The 26,599-nt window shown below is 39.7% G+C and overlaps 1 protein-coding gene across 6 annotated transcripts in view; it reads right to left on the bottom strand.

Annotated features, from left to right (window-relative positions):
• Positions 1 to 26,599, bottom strand: part of TRIM24 (tripartite motif containing 24) — a 172,895-nt gene that overhangs the window by 75,326 nt on the left and 70,970 nt on the right. For 4 of the 6 annotated variants that reach the window (XM_069003209.1, XM_069003205.1, XM_069003207.1 and 1 more), the window contains exons 7-8: positions 5,343 to 5,475; positions 2,352 to 2,472 (exon numbers count right to left, since the gene is read on the bottom strand). The gene's annotated coding sequence lies outside the window, so the exon portion shown is untranslated. The remainder of the gene's footprint in view (positions 1 to 2,351; positions 2,473 to 5,342; positions 5,476 to 26,599) is intronic. The other 2 variants (XM_069003206.1, XM_069003208.1) reach the window with 1 other exon arrangement.

Below are 26,599 nucleotides of genomic sequence, written 5' to 3'. Positions count from 1 at the left end.
CATGACCTTCATCTTGATGCTTCCGCTGCATAAAGGCGGGTTACTAAAGCACATGGTCTCATCTGAGGAACAGCACGATGTATGATTACATGCAGTGTGTCCTTATATTACTGGTGAGGCCAGTGTGAGCTATGGTTTATACCCCCTTGCTGCTGTCAGCCTTGCAAGCAGCAAGGGATCCAAGCACTGACATTTCAGTCAAGGTTTTGATTCCAGAAAATAAGCCTGTTCTTCGATGCACCCCTATTCAGAAAAGTGTGTAGACACACATGAAACTTATCTTCATGCTTGAAAGAAGGCACACATTTATGAGTCCCTCCTGAACGAACTCTTTACTTCAACCACTATATACATATAAATACATATGGGTCTTGATGGATGGATTCCCAACATTTTGTACACAACACACATATATATATGTATTTAGTTATTTAACTTCGAGAACAAGAACAACCTCATTTTGGAAATGAGGTTAAGCTTCTGTGAAAGTAGTGAAAAAATTCTCATTATGAAGACATGTAAGAAGCACTGATGCTCCTTTATGGAGGCAGGTATCTAAAATAACAGCAGTCTGTACTCAAAACACAGACACAGGCTGCTGCTCAGGACACAGGAGTATTTATAGCACAAGAAGGTGGAAAACTTTCACCAGCTACCATTGAGGAATCTGGGCTATGTGTGGGCTTGATATTATGACAAATGTAGAAGAAAGCTGAGAACAGACTGTCGAGATTTACTTTTCTAAAGAAGCATAGATTTAGTGCTTTTGTGTTAAAACTTGGCTAAGAAAATGACTGGGAATTGTAGCAGAAACAATTTATCCTGAATGTATTCAATGTGCCCCCTTATTTCAACAAGGGATCACCTCAAAAAGCATGCTCAGATCTAAGCTCAAACTTTATAAGCTGAAACAACTTGGTAGATGATGCAAATAAAAAAGGACTACTTATTTTATACATATTAATAACCTTGCAGATCAACACCAGATTGCACACCCAAATATTTATGGTTAAACAGCAGAACTGTCTCTAATACAACACAGTTTGATTAAAGATCTCTCATTCAGTCTAGATAATGAAAATAAACCATCAGTGCTAATGACACCAGTGGACTCGACATACGTTGAAGATACATGAAAGGCAAAGCCCCTTTAATCAGGGGTCAAGTAATTTCCACTGTGGCATGACTACCTTATTTGCTGCTACCTGCCATACCTGCCAACTCTTCTTGGCATGGACTTTCTCCCCAGTCCACCATGGCTGCAGCAATTACACAGTGATGCCTTGGCAAGATGTTTTCCCTGGCTCCTTGAGGTATTTAGTACAGTGCTTTAGCCTGGACATCCATCAGCTACTCTTTGCATTTCTGGAGCAGGAGCATTATTTTCCTACCCTTTGGTAAGGTTCATGACTATTACCTCCAGTGGCAACCTAGCTAATGCAAGTTTTGCTTTGAAGAGCAAACAAACCACTTATGGAGAACGTATTGGATCCTCTTAGCAGCCCTTGTTATTCTTGCTGTGGAAGGCAGCGTCTTCCATTGCTTACTGTCAATCCTTGTTGTTTCTAGCACACACAGTTGGGATTGATGACCATCATTCCTGTCAGGTGGGTCTTCTTCACGTACATAGGATCATCTTGGGGGGAATTCTTGAGGATTGCCATTCAGAGAGTGCACAACAATTATATCCCATGCTCACTGCTGACTGTGGTGGAAGGAGAGGTGGTGGTGGGCAGTTCTACTCCACACTGAGACCAGCATTCAGACTTTTTCATAGGCACTTTCTTTTTCTCAAGGCGTCTAATTTTCCTATCATCTTTGATGTTTCTGTTTCTCAGGATCTATTTTAGCATTGTAATTATATGTAAATAATAATTCTAAAAAATCTTTTTTTCATTTTGGAACTGAATATCTTAAATTTCCATATGCTGAAATGAGTATGAGTGGTGGAAGACTCTCCTATTTTTACTGTCAGTTCTTTCCTGATTACTCAGAAGTGAGATATGGACAGGACTGGCAAGCTCTGCTTTCCTAGAATTTGTGTTTTCTAGCATGGCTTTGATGCTTGGTACTAAGCTTTCAGAGATGTTTGCTTTGATAACTGATTTTGAATCCTGTTTGGCTTACTTTTTTTGCTAGTTTATGTATCTTCACAGGTTTTTTCAGGTCTGTGGCTCAGTAATGCAGTGCTACTAGCACAATTTACGCTTCCAAGATATGTGCAATCCACCCCACGGAATGCTGCTGCTCATGCTGCCCACATTGTAGCTATGTGTGATAATGCTAAACAGCCCCAGAAAGCAAGTGTAGCCTTGTTTCACACCAGTGTTCCAAGTGAACCAGCCTCTTACTTAGATGGGCTCCCAGATGCAGCTATCCACTCCTCTCTGCAATGCTGGGATGATGGAGTAAGAGCTGAGTGCTGAAGTTCCACAAGGCATCCCTGAGGCCCACGTCAAGCAACCTGAAAAACTAATCAATGGAAGTGGTGATAAGCAAAGCATGTCCTTCCACGTGTTCTTTCAAGATGCTCTTTTGCATGAATATCTGGTTTTCTGGGCCTGAGTCCAGAGGCTGCTCTCTTCCAATTCTGTGTCATCTTGTGCGGTATTCCAGTGCAAATGACCTCCCTTATAGCATAGGGCAGAGAGATACTTTCCCTGTCTCACATTTTAATATTTTAACAACTCCATGTTTCCTCTTGTAAAAATTTGGCATTCTTTCCTAGGTTTTTTTCAACAACTTTTTAAATTTTACTCCTGCAGTGACATCGTGGTCTCTTCTTAGCGTTTCTACTACAACCAAAATGTCTTTCATTGTGTTTTTGCTGCTACCTACTGGACTACAACTTGCTTTTCTAATATCATCACCACACCAATGGCAATCTCTTTTTAAAGAGATTCACATCATCTCATGTCACAGAATCTCATGTCAAAGTAGGGCTAATTTTCTGCTGCTGACTTCTTTAAAATGCCTTGCTTATCTGTATTATCTCTGTTGTTCGTAGTTCCCTATCATTGCTTTTGATCAGCCCATTTCCTGTTTAAACTACCCACACAGGATTTTTGCAATGTGGTAAACAAGATCTGTGGTTTCCTACCATGGCAGGAGTTTCAATTTCAAGTGTTAGATATTTGATACATCTCTGTTCATCTTTCCTTTGCATCTTTACAAAGGATGTTATTTGTCACTTTATTTGTTTACTGTCACGTTCCTTCATGTAATTTGACACTTTTCATTGTCTCAGCACTATAGAATTTTTATTTCTGAGTTATTATTTTCTTTATGATGCACCATTTTTGCGCTTACCCAATTTTTTCTGCCCATATTAAAGCTGCTGCAGATATATCACTTTGTTTTCCTGAAGCAGCAAGGCAAATGTAATGGCTCACTCCCACTGAGAGGGCCCTGCCCACCCTTGACTCTTTCCAATGTTAACCACATGTTCCCACCTCCTCCTCATGCTGTGGTGCTCATCTGTCTCTTAGGGAAGTAGTTCAGCTAACTAAATCAGCAGAAAGCCAACCAGTTAAAAAGCAAATCATCTTCTCTCAGGTTGGTGAGCTGAAACAGCTCACAGAGATGTTGGACAAGGGCCAGCACTAGCTTAGGAGAGAGACTAGGAACACCAGGACAGGACCTGGAGAGAGACAGGATCACCTTACACAGATGGCAGCAGTCAAGCTTTACAGAGACGTGGGCATACTGGAAAATGTCCCACTGAACATTTTCCCTCTGTAACACTATTTCTCCACCTCATCTTGGCTCCAAAAGTACCTTACAGAATCACTGAGTGATCTGAGCTGGAAGGGGACTCAGGAGGTCCCTGGTACATTCATCTCTCTCCTTGCAGGGTCAATACTTAGCTCAGACCAGGCTGTTCAGGGTTTTATCCACATCTGGAAAACCTCCAAGGATGGAGAGTGCCAGACCTCTCTGAACAGCCTGTGCCAATGATTAATTATCCTCACAGTGATTTTTTTCACATCCTTACGAATCTGAGCATGATCAAAGTCAGAATATCATGCGGCACTGGATTTTTCAGCTTCACCTCACTGATTTCTAGGTATTTTGCCTTTGAAGTTCATCCTTCCCAGACTTTTCTGCTGGGCATTACAAAGAGCATCACTGATACCATCAGTTATATAGCACATCTGACCCTGCATGGTGTTTGTGTCAAGATCTATTTCTGAGTCTTTTTGCCATCTGGCAAGACCCACATGTTTAAGCCAGCAAGGTACTTAAAAATACATCAAACAACAAGTACAGATCAATCTGTCTCCCACCATATTGGTAGATCTTTCACACTCGTACTATTTTAACACAAGGCCTAGGTAGGCTGTGTGACCCCACGTCTGCTTTACTAAAAAAAGGTTGCTAACCTGTAAGTGACAATACAAGCACTTAAGCCAAGCAAGATACATAAGAAAAAGCTGGAACAAGAACAGAAGTGAAATTGTTAAGTTGGCAGCAGTCACTTGAGGACTCATGGAAAAATTAACAACTGAAATAACTCTAAAACTCTGAGGGGAAAAAAAATCAAAAATCAAAATAGAAGATAGCAACTCAGCAAAACTGAGGATCAACCTATTGCAAGGAGCAATGGAGTCTGGCACTTCCCCATGTGATTGCCATCTTCCTGACCAGCAGAAATCCAGTGGCTACTTGCATCAGAAGTGGGGAGGGTATTAATGCTTAGGCTAATAGCACATTACTCACAGCAATTTATTGTGTGTACAATCCAACAAATGGCCTAATTGCTCCATACTCATAAATTGTGTTTGTGATCCCGCTTTTGAGCCTCCATGCAGAGGAAAAGACACCCATATAAAAGTGACCAAAAATACTGAGAGGGTGATGCTACACCATTGCTCTATCCATTTCTTGATTGCTATATTCATCTTCAGTATTAAAGTGGTCCATGAAAAGAAATAGACTGAGTTTTGGTATTTCTTAATTCCTACTATGAAAGCTATTTTGGAAATGCATTCTTGTGTTCTTCTCCACATTTCTCTGTCATGGCCAACATTGTGCAACCTCTGTTTTGGCATGTGGGGCGCAATGCATTGCTCAGATCTCCTGTTTGGTTGGCACACTTCCTTCTTCTCCATCCTAGTTGCCAGATGACAGTCTCCCTTCCTGGGGTGACTCAGCCTGCAAGCTGACTGGTTTACCTGTCCCTGCTGCTGTCATCTGCACGTGGATATGCATCAAGGCAGGATATGGGTGGAGATGGAAGCACCGCCCAATTACAGAATCAAGAATGCAGGCATGAATGCATGAAATTAATATTGGTAGAGTGTAACTCTGGCTTTCTTCCTAAAATCTTAAACTCTACCCACCTCTTAAGATGACTTCCAGCAGAGTGAAGAATTGGGCTGGTGTTGCAATCTAGGGATTTGGTGTTCACAGACACATAATAGATTCAGGCAATTCACTGTGTCATCCATTTGCCAAAGAAGCTAGCCACCAAAGCTGGAAAAAAGAAAAAAAAAAAAAAAAAAACAGCTAGGAACAAGTGTAAAGAAAAGTTATTTTTTGAAATTGAAATAAGCTATCATTTTACTTCAGCTAAACAAGATTGTTAAAAAAATATATTTAACAGTTGTGAGAGTGTCAAGGTTTGGGAGAAAATGCTGAAGAAGATGGAGGGATGAGAAAAAGTGACAATTTGGCCTATGAAGCCCCACGGTGTCCTGTAGCAGGGTCAGCTGTAACCCTACAGACTCATCAAGGAGACAGTTGTCTTGACTTTGGGGAAGGAAGGAAGGAAGGAAGGAAGGAAGGGTGAGTCTGCTGTCCTGTACATTTTTGCTCTGTGAGCAGCCCTCAGTGACTGGCCAACACCTGATGATCTGCCCAGCAACATGACCCCAGCAGCCTGCCAGCACTTGGTGATTTAGTCCAGCAGCAGCACCGAAAACTTTTTTTCTCCATTGGTGAATGGATCAGCACAGATGTGTGACCTTAACGCAGTCAACAAAATACTTCTGGTGCACACGCAGTTGTTTATCAAGCCATGCAAACATGCAGTGCTGCTATCACCTCAAAGCAGCAGAGTTAATTTTAACATACGCTGAGGTTTCCTGGAAGTCAGGGGAAATCAAGTTCCAATTGAAATTTGGCCATACGTGTAAATGTCTGCCAAACTATGGCCCATATACATGACCTGATGCCTCGTTTCTGTTTTCTGGTTTACAAATGTTAAAAAAATTCTTCAGTTGTGAAACTACCCAAACTCTCTTGCAACATGAATAGGACCTTTGTTTCCCCAGATGTAATAGTAAATATTGCAAAGAAAATACATGAGTTGCGAATAGGTGACCACATAGAACTTTTCCGGGTTAAAAAAGATGAGTTTTCTGTGCTTACAATTAACCTTATCATCATTAATTCCCATCATTAATTATTGCTGCAAATGAGCAGCTTCCTAGAGAAGAATGAGACCCAAATTACTGTTGGAGCTGAAGGAATGGTGGGTGCAGCTCACCCTCTCCAGCCTGAGACCTGGATGGACACCAAGCAGCTAACACTGTCCCACTGATCACAAAGCCCACAGGTAGTCCAGACAAACTGCTCTTTTCCTACAAAACTGGCTGGAGCTTGAGAAGGAGCTGGGACAATGAGGAGGATGATATAGACAAAAGTCATGAACACAAGCAAACCCTGCTCCCATGGTTCCGACACTCCACTACAAATATATCTATTAACTATCAGTGGTGGTCTGATGGGAGCATATCAAACCAATATTTAAGAAAAAAAAAAAAATTCAATCACTCACCAAGCTGGTCAATCCTATTGACATCATATGTAGGGGTTTAAACACATTTTGAAGGAAGTAATAATTGATAGGTGGGTAAATGGGAGAAGAGATTAAAATGCATTGATGACTTGAAAAGACTAGATCATGCTAGAAATCATTTTATTCAATATAAATAGAGACAAACATGCTTTCAGGATACTGGAAAAAACCAGCATTTGGTATAAAGCAAGACTTCATGAAAGTGTTAAGTAATGCTTGTAAACTATGTCACATTGGACATAGTGTGCATTCAATACACAGTGGTGATAAGGAACATCATTTAGGAACATATAATATAGATAATCAGGAAAAAAATAGATCAGTGAGTAAGGCTGACCATTATCACTCTTCCTGCTTACACTCTCAAGTCTTTCAAACACATTTTTGAGTATGATAAGCTTTATAGTTACATTTCATAGCTAAATTGTGATTGAAGTGTGTGATATATGCGAAGGTGCATGTGATGGGACTCCATAAGCCTGTGAAAAATACGGGCCCAGATAAGTTGAGGGCTGCAGAGAGAGAACACCTGAGAAGTTAGAGTATGGCCAAGGAAATGGGTGAAGGATATGAAAGAGAAGAGGAGAATGTTCCTTGTAAAGCAACTGGAAAGGGAATTCGAACACAAAAAGAAATGGGATGATGTAGGCCTAAGAGGATCCTCAGCAGCAAGGACATCACATCCAACTCAAGGGCTCCAGTATATTATCCCCACTGCCTAGTTATTAGCATGGCAGTTCAAAGTGAGTTGTCACTAAACCAAACCAAACCTACACTCAGCTGCTGTCTTCTGTCTAAGGGGGAGGGGGTGTTACATCCTTTGGTAAGAACAACATGAGTTGTGGTTTGCACAGCATACCCCAAATTCAGACAGATGAAGCAAAAACTGAAAGCAAAGTCCTTCCAGCCCTAAGAGATTCAGTGTAGGAACATACATTTACCCATTTTTCTGGAGAGCTGTGCCCAGAGTTCCTCCTCCTACATCCTTTCTGAAACCTCCAAAATGCCAGAAACTGACGCAGATTTGGTGTATTGTAGTACTTCTCATGAACAATGCTCTCCCATCTGGTTACCTGATTTTGTAGGTGATAACCTAATGACTGCCACTGGTACTTCCTGGGATCACACAGTTGGGTTTTTCCACAATGCTTCTATCAATTCATGCCCTTCTTCTGAGAAAAAGAGTTCTAGATTTAGGTTAAACCATCATGATACAAATGAATAATTACCCCCAGCATGGCTCTGTGGGTTGAATAGGCTGAATTGAGATGTGTTTTCTTCATAAAAGGGTACCACTGCAGTAAGAGCAGTCCACTGATCTCTTTAGGAAGAATTAATTAGACAGAAAAGAGATACTGAAAGAACCTGAGCTAAATGGCCGAAAATAGAAAAAAAAATGCCCAGAGGGGGCTGGGGAAGTGAAATAGCTAAAAGAAAAGAAAGTAACAATGAGTTAACCAAGGGGAGAAAGTATATGATGTATTATTTTATACATCATCATTGAAAATGTATGTCAATATCAGCAGATTCCTGGCTGGATCTGTGGCAACCCTGCAGATCCATCCTTCCAGCTGATGGCGAGGGAGCCGCAGCCAGCTTTGTTTCTCTCACCAGGCAAGGAGCGGCATCGTGGGGCCCTTGTTAAAGTCCTAGAGTGGTTTAAGCAGCTTAAACCGCTTTATAAGCTTAAAGTATCTAAGTCTTCAAAGCTGCTTAAAGCTGTTTAAGCCGCTTAAGACACTTTAGTCTGTTGGCGTGTGCAGTGGGGCTGTACCAACACGCTGGCCTGCAAACCAAAGAGTCCACCTTCAGATTTACAGGTCCCAGCAATGGAATCGTCTCACTGGGGCTGCCCTGAGCAAGCTCAGCTCAGCTGAGTTCTCTTCCCTTGGGTCATAGAATCATAGGAGAGCTTGGTTTGGAACAGACCTTTAAAGGTCATCTACCCCAACCCCCATTGTCTAATTGCCCCTCCCTGTGCTTTGCGATTAAGCCTGCCCTGCCCTAAACCTGACATGTTTGTCCCAGGGTCCTTGAAATTCTGCAAGTGTTGAGCCAAGGGTAGGGTCTAATGATTTACCTGATGCAAGGCAGATTTATTATGTCAGTATTTACCCATTTGCACAGCAAAATTCACAAGCTCCAGTGTTTTTTCATAAGAGAGAAAATTCTTGTGCAGTATGAAATAATTTTTCTGGTGTCTAAACGTTATGTATAGTTTAAAAAAAACAAAAGAACCAGTGGATATTCACTGAAGTATAGCCTATAAACACCAAACCTAAAAATATTTCTGAATTTCTGGGAAGTCATAACCCTGATCCTATCTTTGAGGATCATCTTTTTACTAGACTAAAATAACAATGGTGACTGCAAACATTTCCAGTTCACAATCGTATTTTGGTCAACACTACAGTCCACTCTGATGAGCACAGATTCCTCTAGAAAACATTTTTGAGCCAGTTCTTTTCATACTTATTAGTGACTAGAATTTTTCAGAAGTTTTATATGGGTTTGAATTTCTAGCAAAGAGCCTATTTTCTGAAAAAAACCTTTGTTTTAAGTAATTTTAAAAATATAGAAAAATAAATGGGTTTGCTCAGTTTTCCTTTGTATGATTTTAAAGAGATTTATTTTGAGCTAACACAAAAAATATCATATTGCAGAATGCTATTTTACTTGCACAGTAATTCTGGTTGGCATTTTCTTGTGTATACGAGGGCTCTGTGCTCCCCTAGCTAAGATATATATGTAGACAGATAGATATAGATATATATTTATATGGTACACCATGACTGCAACATTTTGGGGTTTGAATGTTGAAATGTTCAGTTGTAATTCAAGCCCTCAAAACCTTCCAACCTTTTCAAAACACTTGCATTTTTTCTCATTCCCATTCTTCTGATTTTCCAAAGTAGAAAAACATCCTAGAATTTTGAATTTAAAAAATTACTAAAACAGAGAATTTCTCACAGGTTGAGACGTCTGCACTTGTTAGTTTTACTGACATCTGTATCTGTGCTGTTGTTTTGCAGACCCACTGGCATGAAAACAAGATTTTGTCCTTTTCCATTGGCAAAGATTATTTGATCTGTGTTTATTCTGGATATGTTTGTTTAATTCCTTATTTGAGCACCATCATAAATGATTAGGTCATTACTGCCCTGGGAAAAGAACTAGTTTAATAATTAACTTGTGCTTGCAAAACTCTTCAACAGCTTAGAAAAAGACAGTAGGTTGCACATGAATCATAGAAATATAGATTTGGATGGGATCTCAAGGGGTTATGTAGTTTCTTATTCCTCAATATTTTTAATCAAAGCTGTACCAAGCCTTCCTCAGGTAAAACAAATCAAAAATCCCACAACACAAAATCAAAGGAAAGATGTTAAAAAAAAAAAAAACAAAACCAGAGAACAACTGTTCAATATTCCATAACAGCAACTGAATATGCCCAAAACCACACATGGAATTTTCAAGTGCTTTCTTAGTGAAAATATGTTACAGATCACCCTGTAATAATTTGTATGCTCTGTCCCAGTTCCAGTGATCTCAGCCAACTGCTACAAAACATGCACCTGGTCCATCTCCTAACTTCAAAGAAGGTCCACAACTGTCTTGATAAGTTGAGATGACAGTCCTTCTGATTTGTATCTAAAATCAATAGTGGCAAGTATTATACAACCTTCTTGGGTAATATATTCCAGCAATAATCTTTTCTTCTATTTAGAATGTGTTACTGTAATGCTTATTATACTACAGCTGAAAAAGGTTTCCCTGACATTCTGTGTGTCATTAGTGGACATGAAAAAGCATAACACTACCCTCATTGTAATAGCCTTTTATGTACTCAAAGACTGTTGAACACCATATAACCTTTTTTTTTTTAAAGATTAAAACAAAACTAGAACTTGCAACCTTGCTTTATGGATCCAATTTTCCAATCTTCATCCTTGTTGATCTCTGGATTGCTTCCAGCTGATCTACATCTTTCTGAAATTATGGTGCCTCAGAGTAAAACAGTATTTTAGCTGAGGCCTCACCAGTGCCAAGAAGAGCATGCTAATTATCTCATCTAACATACACTGTTTTGAGCAGGCAATTCAAGAAAATTGAGAATTACATTTATCTCTTTTCCTCAGCAGTATCACACTGTTGGCTCATTCATGGCCCTCATTAATCATTAGATCTTTATCTGCGGTGGCATTTTGTGGTTACGCTTTTGATTTCATCCTCCCAAATGTAGCCCTCTGCGATTGCCTTTGTTCAAATTTTTCATGTTGGATTTCACAACCTCTCAGGACATTTTTGAATTCTAATTCTGTCCTTGAGCACATTTTGCAAATCTTTACATGTTGTCACCTACCAAGCTTATAATTATTTCAAATTCTGTCATCTAAGTCTATATTGAAATGTTAACAGACACGTATCCATTAGGAGCTGTGCAAGACGTCTCCAAGTGCAGCTACCAACAACCAGGTATTAGGTTTACTTTTGACAGTGGATTGAATTAAGGCCAATTTCAAATGGAACAGCTTTTCCCAGTTCATTTATGAGCATACAGGATGATGTCAAAGCCTTACTCAGGTCAAGATACATCTTGGGTCTTACATACAGTCATTTGAAGTGCTTTTTCTTATCTGTTGGACCAGTTGCCTTATTCAAAAAGGAAATTAGATTAGTTTGACAAATTCGTGTTGGATGCTTCTTATCAACTTCTTCTCATGGCGTGTATGAATTTACTTCTCAATAATTTGTCTCATTATCTTTCTCAGTATTGACGTTAGGCAGAGTACTCTGTAATTCCCTAGGTTCTTCCTTTACCATTTTTAAAAGCAGGAACAGTTATAACTCTGCAAACAGCCAACAACTTCTTAATGGTGTTGAAATCTAAGCTTGCTGAGAATGCCAAATTTAAGAAACAAAAACCTTACGAAATTTTTTTTCTTTTCCTTTTTTAAAACCCAGGTGCCACAATGGGAAGAATTAATGAAGAGCAAGGCTTTAAACAGAGTGGGTGTTTGGTTTAAAATACTTTGCTTAAAATTATTCAAAATGTATATTGTAATGTCAGATTTCTGATAATTACCAAATATTGTAGGTATGATGCTGACTGTATTTCCATCTTAGGCTACATAGTTGCTGTAGGCCCTGGTGACTTATCCAGTCTTTCAGGAACCCTCAGAGGTAAGTCAAGAGGCCAGTAGGTATTAAGTGAATTTCAGCAAGCACTAGAGGCTTGCATATGTCTGACTTATTCAAACATTCTTTTACTTTTTTTTTCCCTACTCTGGCATATTCTGTTAAAAAAATAGCATTGTTAAGTACCTATCATTAATGTTTATGTGTATGTGAAGAAAGTAGCAAAATTAATAAAACATTTCCTTCAACTCTGGGTATCTGTTATTTGTGCCTCTGCCCTTCTCTTCCTCTAACTTCGTGGTATTTAAGAACCTCTCTTTCTTCCATTTTATGCTACAGGAAAGTTGTAAGTCATTTTGTGACTGATTCTTTCTAGTTTTATCCCTAGATGTTTATGCCACTGCTTTATTACCCATCATCTTATATGCCCTTGATTTCACTCTTTGTAGGATTTCCTTTTTGATATTCAAGTCACTGGAGAATTCCTGATGCAGATATACTGGTCTCTTACTACTTATTTGTCTTCCATGTCAGGATGGTTTGCTGGTGCACCTAAAGCATGGTTTCGCTTACTCACAGGTTTATTTTCCTTATAATTTCTTCACATGGGACAGTTCCTAGCAGAGCTTTCAATTGCTATGATAAACAGTGGTCAGGTTCTTTTATTAACTTCATTTAAAAACAAAACAAAACCAGTGTGTTTCATCTGACAGTTTTCACATGAAAAAAATAATAGGTTTAAAATAGGTAATATGTGGCTCTAAGCAACTTAATTATATCCCATTTTAAAAAATTACTTTGCCAATGAAGAAAAGGTGTGTCAGGATTTCAGCACAATGATTTATGATTCTGTCATAATGACAGATGTTCTTCATGCATCTCTAACATCGTAATCTGGAATCAATGTGCCTTTTTTTCATGTTTGCTGGTAAAAAGAAATGCACTATTAAAATACATTGTTATTTGTCTTCAAGGCTTTGTCCTGTATTAGCTTGGGAACCTGATTTGGTTTTGAGACAAGTTCTATAGTAAAACCACTGTAGTAGTGATAGTGTACCACAAAAGCAGCACTGCAGTTTGGGCCCCCTTTCTGGGCACTTACCAGGCTGATACACTCAAATCCAGGGAGGATCTGGCATGCTCCTGTGCTCCTCTGAGCCTTGGCAGACTTCAGCCAGGGTATCCTGGTTCATCCTGCAGACTGACATTCCTGATCTTAAGCACCCCTTGCCTGCATTCAGGATTTATTACCCATACCCCTTGACTGCTGAGAGGCAGAATTTGAGCCTAGTGGGAGAGAGAATCAGTGAAGCATGAACAGAGAAAGGCATGAGCTCACAGAGGAATAAAAGTGACAAACCGTACCAAAAAGGAGCTTCTTTCTGCCACTCCCTGCCTCACACACTTCAGTTCGATAATCCTCCATCTCTACCCCTTTCTTAGGTAGAATTTTTCTTGGATCCCATGTTTCTGCTTAGTGGACTGCTGAGAGAAACTGAAGGGCCATGACTTTAGCTCAATAAAATAGTGGAGTGACAGAGACACAGGAATATCTGTACACATATTTTTTGAAGATTTGATGTTGCAGTGAAATTACAGTAAAGTTCTCTACCAGTCCATCTTAGGTATTGTGCTTCTTCACAGCATGGCCACACTGGTGACAGCTTGTGGGATAAAGTTTCAGACCATATCTCGTCTTGCTGCAACAGCTTCTATGGGTTTCTTATGATGAGAACATTGCTCTCAGTCCAGATCTCTGCTACAGTTATGTTTATTGGTTAGTCTTGCTCAGCTCAGAATTCTCAGGAGATGGTGCACAGAACCATCTTCGACAAAACAAAGGAGTTACAGGAAAACCCCTTTTGCCAGATGTGACTTGATAGCCTATCTTCACTAGGAAAAAATGTGTGATCAGCTATAAATTCACCCTTAAAAATGTAGTGAAATTTTACATCAAAAAATACTCATTAACAGTGAACTGTCTTGGTGCCATTTTTATGAGCTTTTCTATATGATAGGCTAGGAGAAGAATCAAACACAGAGAATAGTTCTGCACTGAGGAGCAAAAGGTGTTAATTCATCTTTCAGATCTCTACTTTTCACAAATGAGGTAACCAACAGGTGCAGTCATCAACAGGCAATCCAAATCCTGCATTTGAGACTGCCTTCATGATCATTACTGACAGAAGATGACATTGCTATATTCTGGGGGTTCCTGAAAGCTGCATCACATATTAAACTAATCCAAGTCTCCCCTGCTAGTTTTACTGCATGAGTTATAGTAGCATGCATGATAAGTAAAAGGAGATCTACTCTAGAAGATGTCTGAAGCCTTCACAAAAATGAAATTTCTTTATCAAAGGGCATGGTTTGGACAGGGTCCCAACAGAAACAAAGTGAACTGTGTGTGCTAAGGGATGCTGAGATTCAGGCTAGTCTGGGAGCTAGACAGGCACAAGAGTGGATCTCCACTGCTGCTGAAAACCCCTGACCCTCATCTCAACCAGCTCCACAGCTTCCAGATCGCAGCTGGTGGACAGGACACAGGTGCAGGGCAAGAGCAGGGAAGTCTGTTCCCAGCCATAACTGCTCATCTGGCCATGGTTTGAGAGACCTAACCACAAGCTAAACTTAGCAATACTAGTAATGAAAGAAAATTACTCCCATGAAAGCTACAAAAGGGCTTATTTTCAAGATGCTATGGCCTATCAGTGTCAGTTCTGCAGAGCTTCAGACACTGCTAAGTTGAAGCCTTAAACTGTATTCTTTAGGGTTTAGGGAACCAAAAAAAGTTAACCTTTAATCAAAGGACATGCAAATAATTCACCATTATGGTGTAAATACAGAAATCAATTTTCACAGATGGTTACTATTTCCTTCCTTCCTCAGGGCTGCAGATCTTTCAATTCATTTGGTCTTTAAAAAAAAAAAAAGCATATGGCATTGCTCAAAGATTTATACTTACAAAATCAATACATTTGTCAGCTACTACACAAACTTATTTGGGGTTGAAATATTTACAACATGGCAGAAAAGCAAAGTATGAATGCAGTTCTTTGTATTGTTGCAAAGCTGTCCTGTCAACAACATGTTCTTTTTCATTTTCTCCATTTTGCAGAAAGCCAGAAACAATAAGCTGTAATCATATTATTTCTTTTTAATCATATGCCTTTTCAACCCTTAAGGAAACTTAATAAATAATAATAATAATCATCATCATCATCATCGTCATCTTGCTCACGGTCATGAAGAGACATATTCATGCACTTACAAGGCACAGTCATTCTGTTAACTTTAGCAATTTATTTCACAGCAATAGGGTAGTTTTGAAGCAAATACCCAGACTGTACCCATTTGTCACATATTAACTGGTTTCTCAAAGTGATATTGATGTGCACAAAGCAGATTCCTGTTGCATGAAACCAGAACTCTACAGCATTCCAACACTCAATGGAGTAATTGGTCCTAAATCCTCATATGCACTTTCCATGACAAGAACCTGCCCTATGCAGTTAAGGTACATGCATTCCCCAAAGCTGTCAGACCCTGAAGAGTGGCCCCAAAGCATGAAGGAGGTTGCATAGTCAGGTACTGCATGTATCTTCCTATTTGCTGCCAACTTCCTAACCTCAATCAATTTAGCAGTGTCTATCCCTCCTTCTTTATCCTCACTCATCCGTATTTTAGATCTGAAACCCTTCCTTTCTCATTTTTCCTGCCTTTTGCTGCTGAACCCATCTTTTTTGTATTATCGTTTCCCCACACTTATATCTCCTCTACCACACTGGAAGCATCCTCTCACACCTGCCAAAAACACTCAAGTAATTGCAGTCTGCAACCCCAAAGAAATTACATTTCCAACAAATGTGTACTATGATAGAAAGTGGAGCTTTTCAAGGGGCACAATAACCCAGTGGCAGTCTCAGAAGTTGAGCAAAGCCTTATGTATGTAGTTGTAGCTGCAGTAGGCTGGAAGTAGAAGAATAAGATAAGAATCTTGTCAAAGCTTCTTCCTCAGAAGTCTTGGAGACTAAAGTCTTGAAGAACTTCTCAGATGTCACCCACAGCACTGCTGAGGACAAAATCTCCATACCCTCTTTACCTGTGGCATACTTGCCCACCTCAAAGGAATTAGTGATCAAGGAGTAATGGTCAGAGGCTGCAAGACTCTAAAGAATGGCAGTCATTTACTTGGACATGGCTCTGGGTTCTGAAATCTCATGTGAGGGTGATGAAAGTATGGCACCAACTCACAGAAGATGGCCTTGATTATGCCCTTCAGCATCCAAAAGTCCTACACTCACCACTGGTTATCCTGTCTGTCACAGTCAGCAGAGTCCCAAGCGTTACATTTATTTTAAAATTTGTATCCTATATTTAGAAAACACTGCAGCATTTGAGTCTCAACAAAGTATTATGGAGCAACAGTGGCATTTTTATTCTTTCCAGACCAAAATTATTGAACTGCTCAAACATGATCTTCACAAAGCATCACAAACACTCCTAGAAAAACACTGTCATTGCAATACTTGGTCAGACCCATGACTGGTCTGGTCCAATAGGTAATGTCAGTGGAGAGTAATGCCAAATATCCATGGGTAAGTCTCATGACTCAGCTGTTACTTCAATAATTGGGGGTGGCTGAATATACAGGATTGGAATTTTGTCAGGCAGTGATGATGATCTCGCACATCTCCACAAAGTTATTAGCTCTGACACAATTAAAAGTGTTAACCATGTGTGTATTCCTATTTAATTACATGTTTAACCCACCAACAACTTACTGAAACAACAAAAACTGAAAAAAATAGCTTAATTTTTTTTTTAATATTTTGAACTCTAAGGATGCTAATCTAAGAATATTACTCACCATCTTCTTTTATCATTTCTATGTTTGCTTCTTTTCTGGAGAAGTGCATGTAAACACTCACTACAAATGCTACAGCTACTTTAGTCCTGCTCTAAGAGAATCCTCCAGAAAGACTTTGCTATCAATGCAAAAAACCCAGGCAGAAGCTGTGTAACTGTGAGGTAATATTAGGATTCTTTTCACCACTCTGGGTTAATGACAAACTGGGCGCCTTTTAATTCAATTAACCCTTGATATAGGGATATAGGAAAAAGAGTTGTTGTAATTTTTAAAATATTAAATGGACCTCATCTCTTTTTCTCAGCTTCATAATTTTTTGATTGTGAAGAACAGCTCATTGCATACTAGTGGAAATGCAAACGCTTCATTTTAAGAGAATTAGGTTAATTTTCCAGACTGGCTTCCTTTTGAGGTCTCTTCATTACCCCATCAGCCACAGCCAGCCTCTGCATATCCTATGCCCCTCATCAAAATGCATTTTCCTCAGCCTATAGCTCAGCACCTACAGCTCATTCGATTGGGGTATTATGCATCTCCTCATCAGCCTCTTCTGTATGCACTGTCCATATCTACATCAAGCCCCTCCCTCTGTACCCTTTTCTTTCTCATCCTTTGTTGAAGCCTGCATTTATTTTCAAAGACTCCTCTACTCAGCCTTTTATGTGCGGTGCTTTAAATCCTTTTATTCCCCTGAGCATTCCCAGCTATCCATTCTTTCCCGGAGAGGAGGTGGATCTTCCTTGAAGTCATTATTCAGGGAAAGAAGACTAGGCCCCATGATTTGATTGATTTCACAAGTCATTTAAATGAATAGTATGTAGGCACAACTAGCAAATGCTTGTTAAAATGGTTAATTTGATCATTTCTTTTCAGTGATAGTAGGAGAACAAAAAAATCACAAAATGGGTAGCTGAGCAAAATGGCAAGAATTATGTTTTTCCTTTGAAATAATATTAAATGACAACATAAATCCTATAGAAATACTTATGGGATATTACTATATCTACCAAGAGTTCATTATGTCTTACATTATTGGAATGAAAGGCAAAGAAATGAGTGATTATGTTATGATGTTAAAGCTGCACCAATTTTTAGTTAAGCAATCGCATTACTAGCAGTGCAGTGTGCCAGAAAAATGACTGGTTCAGTGACAAAAATCCTTTTCTATTACAAAGCCCCTTTTAAGATAATTAGCAGCAGGACAGAAAATAAGATACAAACTATCTATAAATGTAGGAAAATGGGAAATTATTCTGATGATCTAAATTTGCCTTAAGCATTTGCTTGTATGACAAAATCACTACAATGATTTGTCTAACCTAGTGGTCTTCACACAGAAGAGGTTGAACACTTGAGTAATAGGACAGGAAAGACAGTGACAAAGCTCGTAAAAAATTTTTTTGCCATGATCTGCCTCACTTATGTACTGTTTCAGTCAATACCAGAAATTTTGTAATTACTGAGAGGAAGACAAAAAGAAAAAAACCCTTTTTCCTTAAAAATAAAACAGTCTACCATCAATTTATTTAAAACGTAAACAACTTCCTGATTTTGGCTGAAAGACTTTGGGAAAATGCTACATTGGCTTTAAATGATCAGGCTAGGTTTCTGTTCCTAAATATTTGGGTGTGATTTCCAATGGCTTTATCGGGAGTGGCACCTGTAATCCTTGAATGGAGAGAAAAACACAGATATGGAAATAGAGATTCCAAAGTCACTTCTGACTGTGTCTGCAAACAAGCCTGTGACAATTGCTGAAAGTATGCTTGGAACCCGCACCACTAAATTTTGCCAGGTGAGTGCACTGATGACAGGCATCCTATGTTTGGAGACCTCATTCAGGCGTAAATGCGCTCCTGAATAGCAGAGCCTTAGTCTTAATGCTGGAATTTCCTATGGGCTCAGCATTTGCTAACCTCCAGCCCTGGTCCCTAACTTGCCTCTCTGTTCAAATAGAGCAAAGGAGCTGCAGTAACTCACCACTCCTCCCTGGCCGAGGACTCCTCCCCAGCACATCCTCATGGCTGTGCCAAACCCTTTGCCATCACGTTTGGCAGCTCCAATCCTAGAGGTGCCACAGGGGTGGCTTCTGTGCGGAAATCCCCAGCTGCCAAAAGGCTTCTAGAAGCCTTGGGGAAAAGGTACAACATTGCTTTAAGGACTACATTAAAATGTTTCTGAAGACTTATTGCAGTTGGCCATTTGATTAAATTGTCATAAGGCACTCCCCTTAGTAGCACAAGCATGGTTCCCATGAGGGACTGTTTCTCCTTGGTGGTTAATCCTTCAATTGTGTATTCTCTCTGTCCATAACTTTATTATACTCTTAACAAGAACAGAGTCATATTTCATGCATCTCCTTCTAGCAGTGATTGGGAGGCACCTTGAAGCTGGTTGTCATTATTAAGCTTGCCTACACTCACAAGCAGTTTGCTAACACTTCCCAGACCAGACAGCAATGACCCTTTGTTCCATGTTAAGCCCTGAGCTTATCAGAGCTGTGGCAGTGGGTCCATCTTTATCACAGATTTGCTCGTTTCTTGATTGAAATTCCTTAGATCTTTCTGAAGTCAGCTGGGAATAGTGGCTGAAATGAAAGGTCACTCCTCCTGAAGTCTATGCAAAGCAGTGATTGCAGCAGAGCAAGTATCCTTTAGGATGTATAGTGCCTTCCATACTCTAGTGTCTTATATGCATGCCAAGATATGTTTGCATAACTTTTATTATTTATGCTCTAGACGTCATCAGTTTTCCATATTAAAATGTGATGATTTCATATTCACTCTGTGGCAGCATATGCTGATCATTCTGAAAAATATTAATCATTTTTCTATGGTTTCTATTCTATACAGCCATTGTTCCATCATTTCTATCTTCGCAATGGATGAAAACTTACCCACTGGTGTCATTGGAAGATGATAGTCTGCTACCAGGGCCTCACTAGCAGCATAAAGTATGTGTTTAAATAATTAATTTAATAAAGAAATAGGAACTCAGTGACAGGAAATAGCATTATAAACTTTAGAACACCAGGAGCATAATTAGTACTGTGGCATAATGATGAAAGAAGGCAATAAAATAATTTTACTTCACTCTGTAATTCTTCAAGCACTGAAAATTAGCTTGTCAGCAGGGAAGGGTTGGTTTCCTTTCTTTCAATTTCATCTCTATGCTGTCTTAATGTTATTTTCTTTTTAAAAGAACACAGACCACAGTGAATACCATACAAATTAATTTTGAATTCACATGGTACATGAATGAAAGCCTTTTCTCAGGCTGAGAATCTCACATTTAAGAGAGTTTTTAGTGTCTGGAGAATCACTGGTTCTGTGGTCCCAGGAAAAATCGCAGGACATGACCATTTGATCTCTGCCAAGCCATGGAGGCTCAGGAGGGTGGAGATAATACCATCACTCTACCAGGCCTTATCCAAAGCAGAGAGAGATCACACTGGTGGCAATTTGACAAATTCAGAGTGACGAGAAGAACCAAAATGCTTGATATATTAAATTTAGTGGAAAACAAAATAACCTAATATATCTTATAAAGTAATGGTGGATAAATGATGTAAAGGAACAAAACACTAGAACAATTAGCGTAAAAACAAATTAGAAACAAAAGATCAAAGGACACCAAGTGCCATCTCCACTTTCTGCGGATGCCCATGTCAAAATATCCCCTGCACGACTTGTTATTTCTACCCCATATTAGAAAGCCATTATTTAAAGTGCTGATCAGAGAGATCATTGTGCCACAGGTGTGGAAAGATGCCTGAGGACCCCGTGGACAGATGACTGGGGGTAGGATTGGAGGAAACTGAGGAGTTATATTCACATCCTAGCAGAGGTTATGCCAGTACAGAAATTAAAGGGTAAAATGCAGTTGCTGCTCAGAGCAGTGATTCCCCATACAGACGATCTGCAGCTGTAAGCACCTGCTAAGGGGGATGGAATGGGTGGAGCAGTGTGGAGAAACTGCGGCCAGGCGCTGTTGACATCTTTGCAGGGAGGGGAACTCGATGGTGAAATCGGTCTCCTTGGATGAACTTGGTTCATGATACAATTGTAACATTAACACACACCTCCATCCCGAAGGCACAACCTCACGGGGCACGAGCTCTACATTTTTTAACTGTTCCTTTAAAAGCGAAGCAAGGGAATTTTACACCGATCAGCGACAAAGGTATATATGACTAGAGTCACTCAAGCTCCACCTAAACATAAAGAAATGGTACAAGCTGAACGTGGGGGAAAGTTAGGTATCAGTACTGCACTTGATTAATATCCATTTTACTGTTGGATATTTATTTCCTGTTGCCTGTATTTATAATATATCTACGATACCAAACTGAAACATATTGGATGATATCCAATTCTGGATGCAATCTGATTCCCTGCTTTTCATTTACCTTTATCTTCAACAGGGTACTGGAATTCCAATTTCTTTAGAAAGAGAACAGTCAGTCTGAGTTTCCATAGATAGTCAGTCAGTTTGCTGCTATTTCATTAAAACCTAATTTAGACTGAACTAAACACTTCTCTGAACTAATTAATCTGACGTGGAAAACTTCAGAATACTAAATCCCTGACGGTCTCATTTTACCTTAATAAATGTAGGCAGATGTATTAACATCTTATAGATTCATGTCTTTGTGGTATAAAAATGCAATAGAGAAAAAAAGGCAAGACCTGACAGAGATCTATGTTTAATGGAGCCAAGCTTGGTCAAGAAATGGGACTGAGTTCTTTTATGAGAAAGATGGACAGGAATTACAGGCCCGGAAGATAGGATTTGGTGATGGGATTTAAGGCAACTCAGAAAGCCATTTAGTCTGTTCCAGATGGTGAAGGCAGCATGGGAGAATGAGCTCAGTGCCAACTGTGGCAAAACAAGCAGGGGAAACACAATATTTAAACAATTTCTACTGAATTCCATAAAAAGCCTCTATTCAAAAAGTGTAAGGGTTGCAAAGTTGTGTTTCCAAGGATAGAAAATGCCTGATTTAAAGTTTCCCAGAAAAGTTAAATTTGTAACTCTTACATGCACTGTAAAATCTTCAATTACAGGATAACATGTACCTTTTTACATAGTACCTTTAGCCTTTCTGTGCACATGGATGGCATACATTTAATGAGCAACGATTCATTAGCTTGTTTTATCCTCACTGCTAAGTGCACAGCCTCATGCCTCATTTACTATATCCTATTCAAACTCTGGCCTGAATACACAATTAGTAACATCCTCATAGGATCACCCATGTAATTTATTGCTATACTACTTAGTGCTTCACAAACGTTAATTAATATCTCTAACCTCCTTGTAAGGACAGGTCATTTTTCTTATTTTTATGTTTTAGTATAGCATGAGATGACAAAGGACTGATTTTTTTTTTTTTTTTTTTTTCCCCAGGAAAGCCCACATTTCTCTCTGGTAGATTCCTATATATGTCACCTCTAGAAGAAATGACCGTTCACCACTTCCTTTTTCCATCCCTGTGTGAAGCTGGAACTCCTTCCTCTTCAGGAATACCATGTCATTTGGCAAGCCAGTGAATCTCTGCTTTTGATTGTTTGGGTGCAAGTCTATCCCACTGGGCCATCTGCAGCCTGAGGCGTTTTCTTGAGCAGCAGGGTGAGAAAGTGAACAACCACCTTTCTACACCTACTCTTTGAAGGAGAGAAGACAACTGTGTAAGCAGAGTCAGAACACAGATGTACTGAGCTTCTTTTATCATGATTCTGCACATTCACGTGAGCTACCTTTAATTTTAGAAGTTGATATTTGCACTGCTCCCTGTGAAACTGAAACAATCCTGAGTTGCTGGCATAACTGGCAGGGAAATTTTTCCAATAGAAAATAACATCAAGCACATATTTCATTCCTCTGCCTTCCCAGACCCATTAGATCCCAAGTTTAGCAGAAGTGCTGCACACAACTCTGTGATGAGCTGTAGTAGAAATATCAGCCTTGGTATGGATAGAGCAAAAGTGGAAATGTGTGGATGTGGGAGAACAGGAAGAAGTGGAAGAAAAAGTGATGAAAGAAAAGCAAGCATTAATGGCATCTAAATTAGTAGATAATAAAGTCTCTGACACAACTATCTGCAGTTTCTATTTATAGAAACACCCAGACTGAGAAAAACAAAGGACAACCTAAATACAACAGCCTACACCCAGAAAGAGACGAAAGAGCAGTGAGTTAATCAGCAGTTTTACCTAATGACTCACACAGGTGGGACAAAAGGAGAGACAAACACATTTCACGGTAACTTTTGAAATGTGTAAAAGACAGGTTCACAAGCCAGTCACATGGCTGCCATTAATCAGAACAACCCAGAAGACACTATGAGAATAGCGAGCTTCCCTAACTCTTTGTGACCACAATTATTTTTGGACAGACCAAGTGCAGACACACCTTCAAGCTTCCCGATAGGAAAGAATGAGTAAAACTAGGAGAAGAATGCCTGTGCTGTGCCTGAGTGATACCTGGCTCGTACAAAATAAAATTACCTTTCCTTCTTAAGATGCCTCTTGTCAAGGGCTGCTCCATTAGTTAAGATTTGCAGAACAGTTCTGGATGCTGGATGCTTCTCCATGGCTCCCCTCCCACCAAGTGAAGCCTCAATGTTGGCTAAGCACCAGCACGTGCTCACAAGTGTGATTTCCTTGCAGAAATCGGGTTTGATTTGAGCCCCAGGTCAGATGATGGAGAAGAACCAGCACATGGTGAATGAAGGATTTTGGGTGGGCATGGGCGTATGTCTCTGGCTCTCGTGCAGGGACACAGCTGCAAGCCAGCATCTGAGCACTGCACAAGGAATGCTACGCAGATTTCAAAATATGATCTCACCCATCCAGCATCACTCCCTGGCCCTTCATTTGGTCCTCTGTAATCACTGATAAGCTGTGTCAGTTGCCTCTACTTCTGCAGAAAGATGACATCCATCTCCACTCCCAGATGCCAGCAAAGTTTTAGGTCATCAATCCACTGAGGCACCAGCTAAACTTCATAGGTTGGGGAGGTGATTTTAAATACCAAAGCCTGCATAGTCTTTACAAACAGTCACTCCTCCCTTGCCTGTTAATGACTTTGCAAACCTGTTGCATTTAACTATAGTACATGCCTTTAACACGATTTTTATGATTTAACACTCCTTTTACAAGATTGTGGTAGTCACCCATTCATGATTTATGGTCGAGCACTAAAATATTTTGCAGGTAACTGTAACACTAGAAAGTGTTAACAAGTATCATTCACATAGTGAGAATTTCTTATGTGTTCTAAGAAACTTGTGACATCAGCATAATTAGCATTTTAATTTTCAAAGCACTTTTAACAAGAATCAATCCATACAGGATCATTGTGACAGAGGTAGGCATTGAAAAGAGATTCAAACTATTTCGTTTCCACACAGCACTGCAAATAAAACCCTGGGTTACAGCCTTATGCCATCAGGGCTGAAAACTCTGCTTACATATGAATAAGTAGTAGACACTGCAGTTGTATTTTCCTGTATACCATACTTACTTACTCCTTACAGGTGAGCTTTTAGCTTGGGCTGCATTAAATTACTGCAGAACAGGCTGCAATCAGACACGGCAACCTGATTATTGCCAGGCCAAATAAACTGCTTCACTTCATGGCTAGCTACAAATGTCATGCTTGGTCACAATCAACATTCACAGAGAATTAGGTTATTTTCTATATCTTAAAGCTAATCCTTTATTGTAAAACAGGTCCATGCACCATAAGCAAATAGAAAATAACAGTAAACTAAATAACAAAGGACTAGTTTGTTTCCTCTGCTTCACTTCAGCGGTGCAAGGGGACTCCAGTGAGAATGATAATCGTGGCCAAAGACATTACACAGAACAGCTGTAAAATTAGTCTAAAGTCTAAAGCAACAGCCATCCATTAGGTTCAACAGTCCTTAAATATTTTCCAACCCAATCAAGTTCCTCATCTGGTTCATTGCACAAATAACTATGCTGGCACAGAGGGTGGAAAAGAGTGGCAGAAAATTGTGTGGCAAAATACTGAAGGGTAAAGTGCTTCTTGTGCCCTCACCACTGGCAGTTGAAGAAAGCTGAAGCCACACACTGCAAACACTCCCATGGAGTTCATCATCATGTCCTTTAAGAGCATGGTAGCCTAGTTTAGTGGTGGATTTGGCAGTGTTAGGTTTATGGTAGGACTTCATAATCTTAAAGGTCTTTTCCAATGTCAACGATTCGATGTTTTTGTGATCTTCCTCAAGGTCATTAGGATGCAGTATTTTAGAACTAAGCAGTGAGAGGCCTGTGGCAGTACATTCAGGAGAAAGTCCAATCTTATGAAATGGACAACAAAGTGTAAACACTGGATGACAGCTGATCAAACAGTAAGTCTACACAAATTTAGCAGCAATTTATCTGTAACGTGATAAAATAATACAGGAACAGCTTTAGAGCAGTAAATCAATACATCACAGCTATCAGCTAGCTTCTGTGTATAATAAATGCATACAAATCCCCCAAACTCCTCCTGATATTCAAACTTGAAGTGAAAAAAACAGAGCTGTTTTTTCCAATCCTGCACATGGCTATAGTAACAATGACTTCAAAGTGGACTTTTGTCTGACCAGGTATTGCAAAATGGTGGCTATCATGGTCCTTGACAGAACTGTGGTCTGGCTGCAAGAAAGCAAATTATCCTCTTTGATTCCAAAACCATATGAAACCCAGGTGATGGATTTCTCAGAGTTTGGGGACTCACCAACCAGACAGTTCCCGGCAAAGCTTAACAGACTCTTAGAATCACTTAGGTTAAAAAGACCTCTAAGACCATCAAGTCCAACCCTTAACCTAACACTGCCAAGTCCACCACTAAACCATATCCCTAACTGCCAGGTCTACACAGCTTTTAAAGACCTCCAAGGATGGTTACTCTCTACTTTCCTGGGCAACGTTTCCAGTGCTTGTCAACCCTTTTGGTGAAGGATTTTTTTCCTAACGTCCAATCTAAACCTCCCCTGGTACAACTTAAGGCTTTTTCCTCTTTTTACTTGCTAGCTGGGAGAAAAGGCCAACCCCCAAATGACTACAATTTCTTTTCAGGTATTTGGAGAGAGGGATAAGGTCAGGTTTTTTGGCTAACACATCTCATGCCTGATATATATTGGAAGCTGTGTCTTTAGTTCAAAGGAAGAATATCAAATAGGTGGGACAGGAGGAGATAAAAGGGTTATTACACAGCCATTATCACCTGCAGATTGTTGTCTCCTGCAGCCACTGTCTTTGCATGGTGATTGTCTGGCAGTTTCATCAGAATCTGCTAAGTCATGGAAATAGCACAGACAAAACTTCCATGCTGGAAGGTATAAAAACGTCAGTTTTAAGCAAAAAGCTTTGGAAGCTGATCCAACAGCAGTTGCACTGGGGCTGTTGTGCTTCCCGGTGTGATACCAGGGATACTTAGTGCCGTGACAGAGGAGGGAAAATGAACATCTCCCTACCAGTTAGGTAACTATTGTGCACATTGGTGCCTGAGTTGAGTTAGAAGTTGTCAATTGCAAGTTATGAGTTAGAAAGAAACTTCAAAGTTAGAAAAATGTTAGAAAGAAACATCACATCGTTTATGTGATGAATTAGTGAATCCACATGGCAGACTAGTCTGTGCAAAGGCAATTGAGCCCCTGTTTGTTGTGTTTCTTCCTTTCTTTCTCAATGAACTTATAAAATAAAGCTTCATTTACAGAGTGCATTGTCCCGTAAATCTGAAATACCCAAACAGACCATGACAGCTGTCCT

This window comes from Aphelocoma coerulescens, chromosome 1A (assembly GCF_041296385.1).
Source record: "Aphelocoma coerulescens isolate FSJ_1873_10779 chromosome 1A, UR_Acoe_1.0, whole genome shotgun sequence".
Taxonomy (NCBI): Eukaryota; Metazoa; Chordata; class Aves; order Passeriformes; family Corvidae; genus Aphelocoma; species Aphelocoma coerulescens.
The sequence above is the reverse complement of the archived record's forward strand: the minus strand, read 5'-3'. Positions and strand labels throughout refer to the sequence as shown.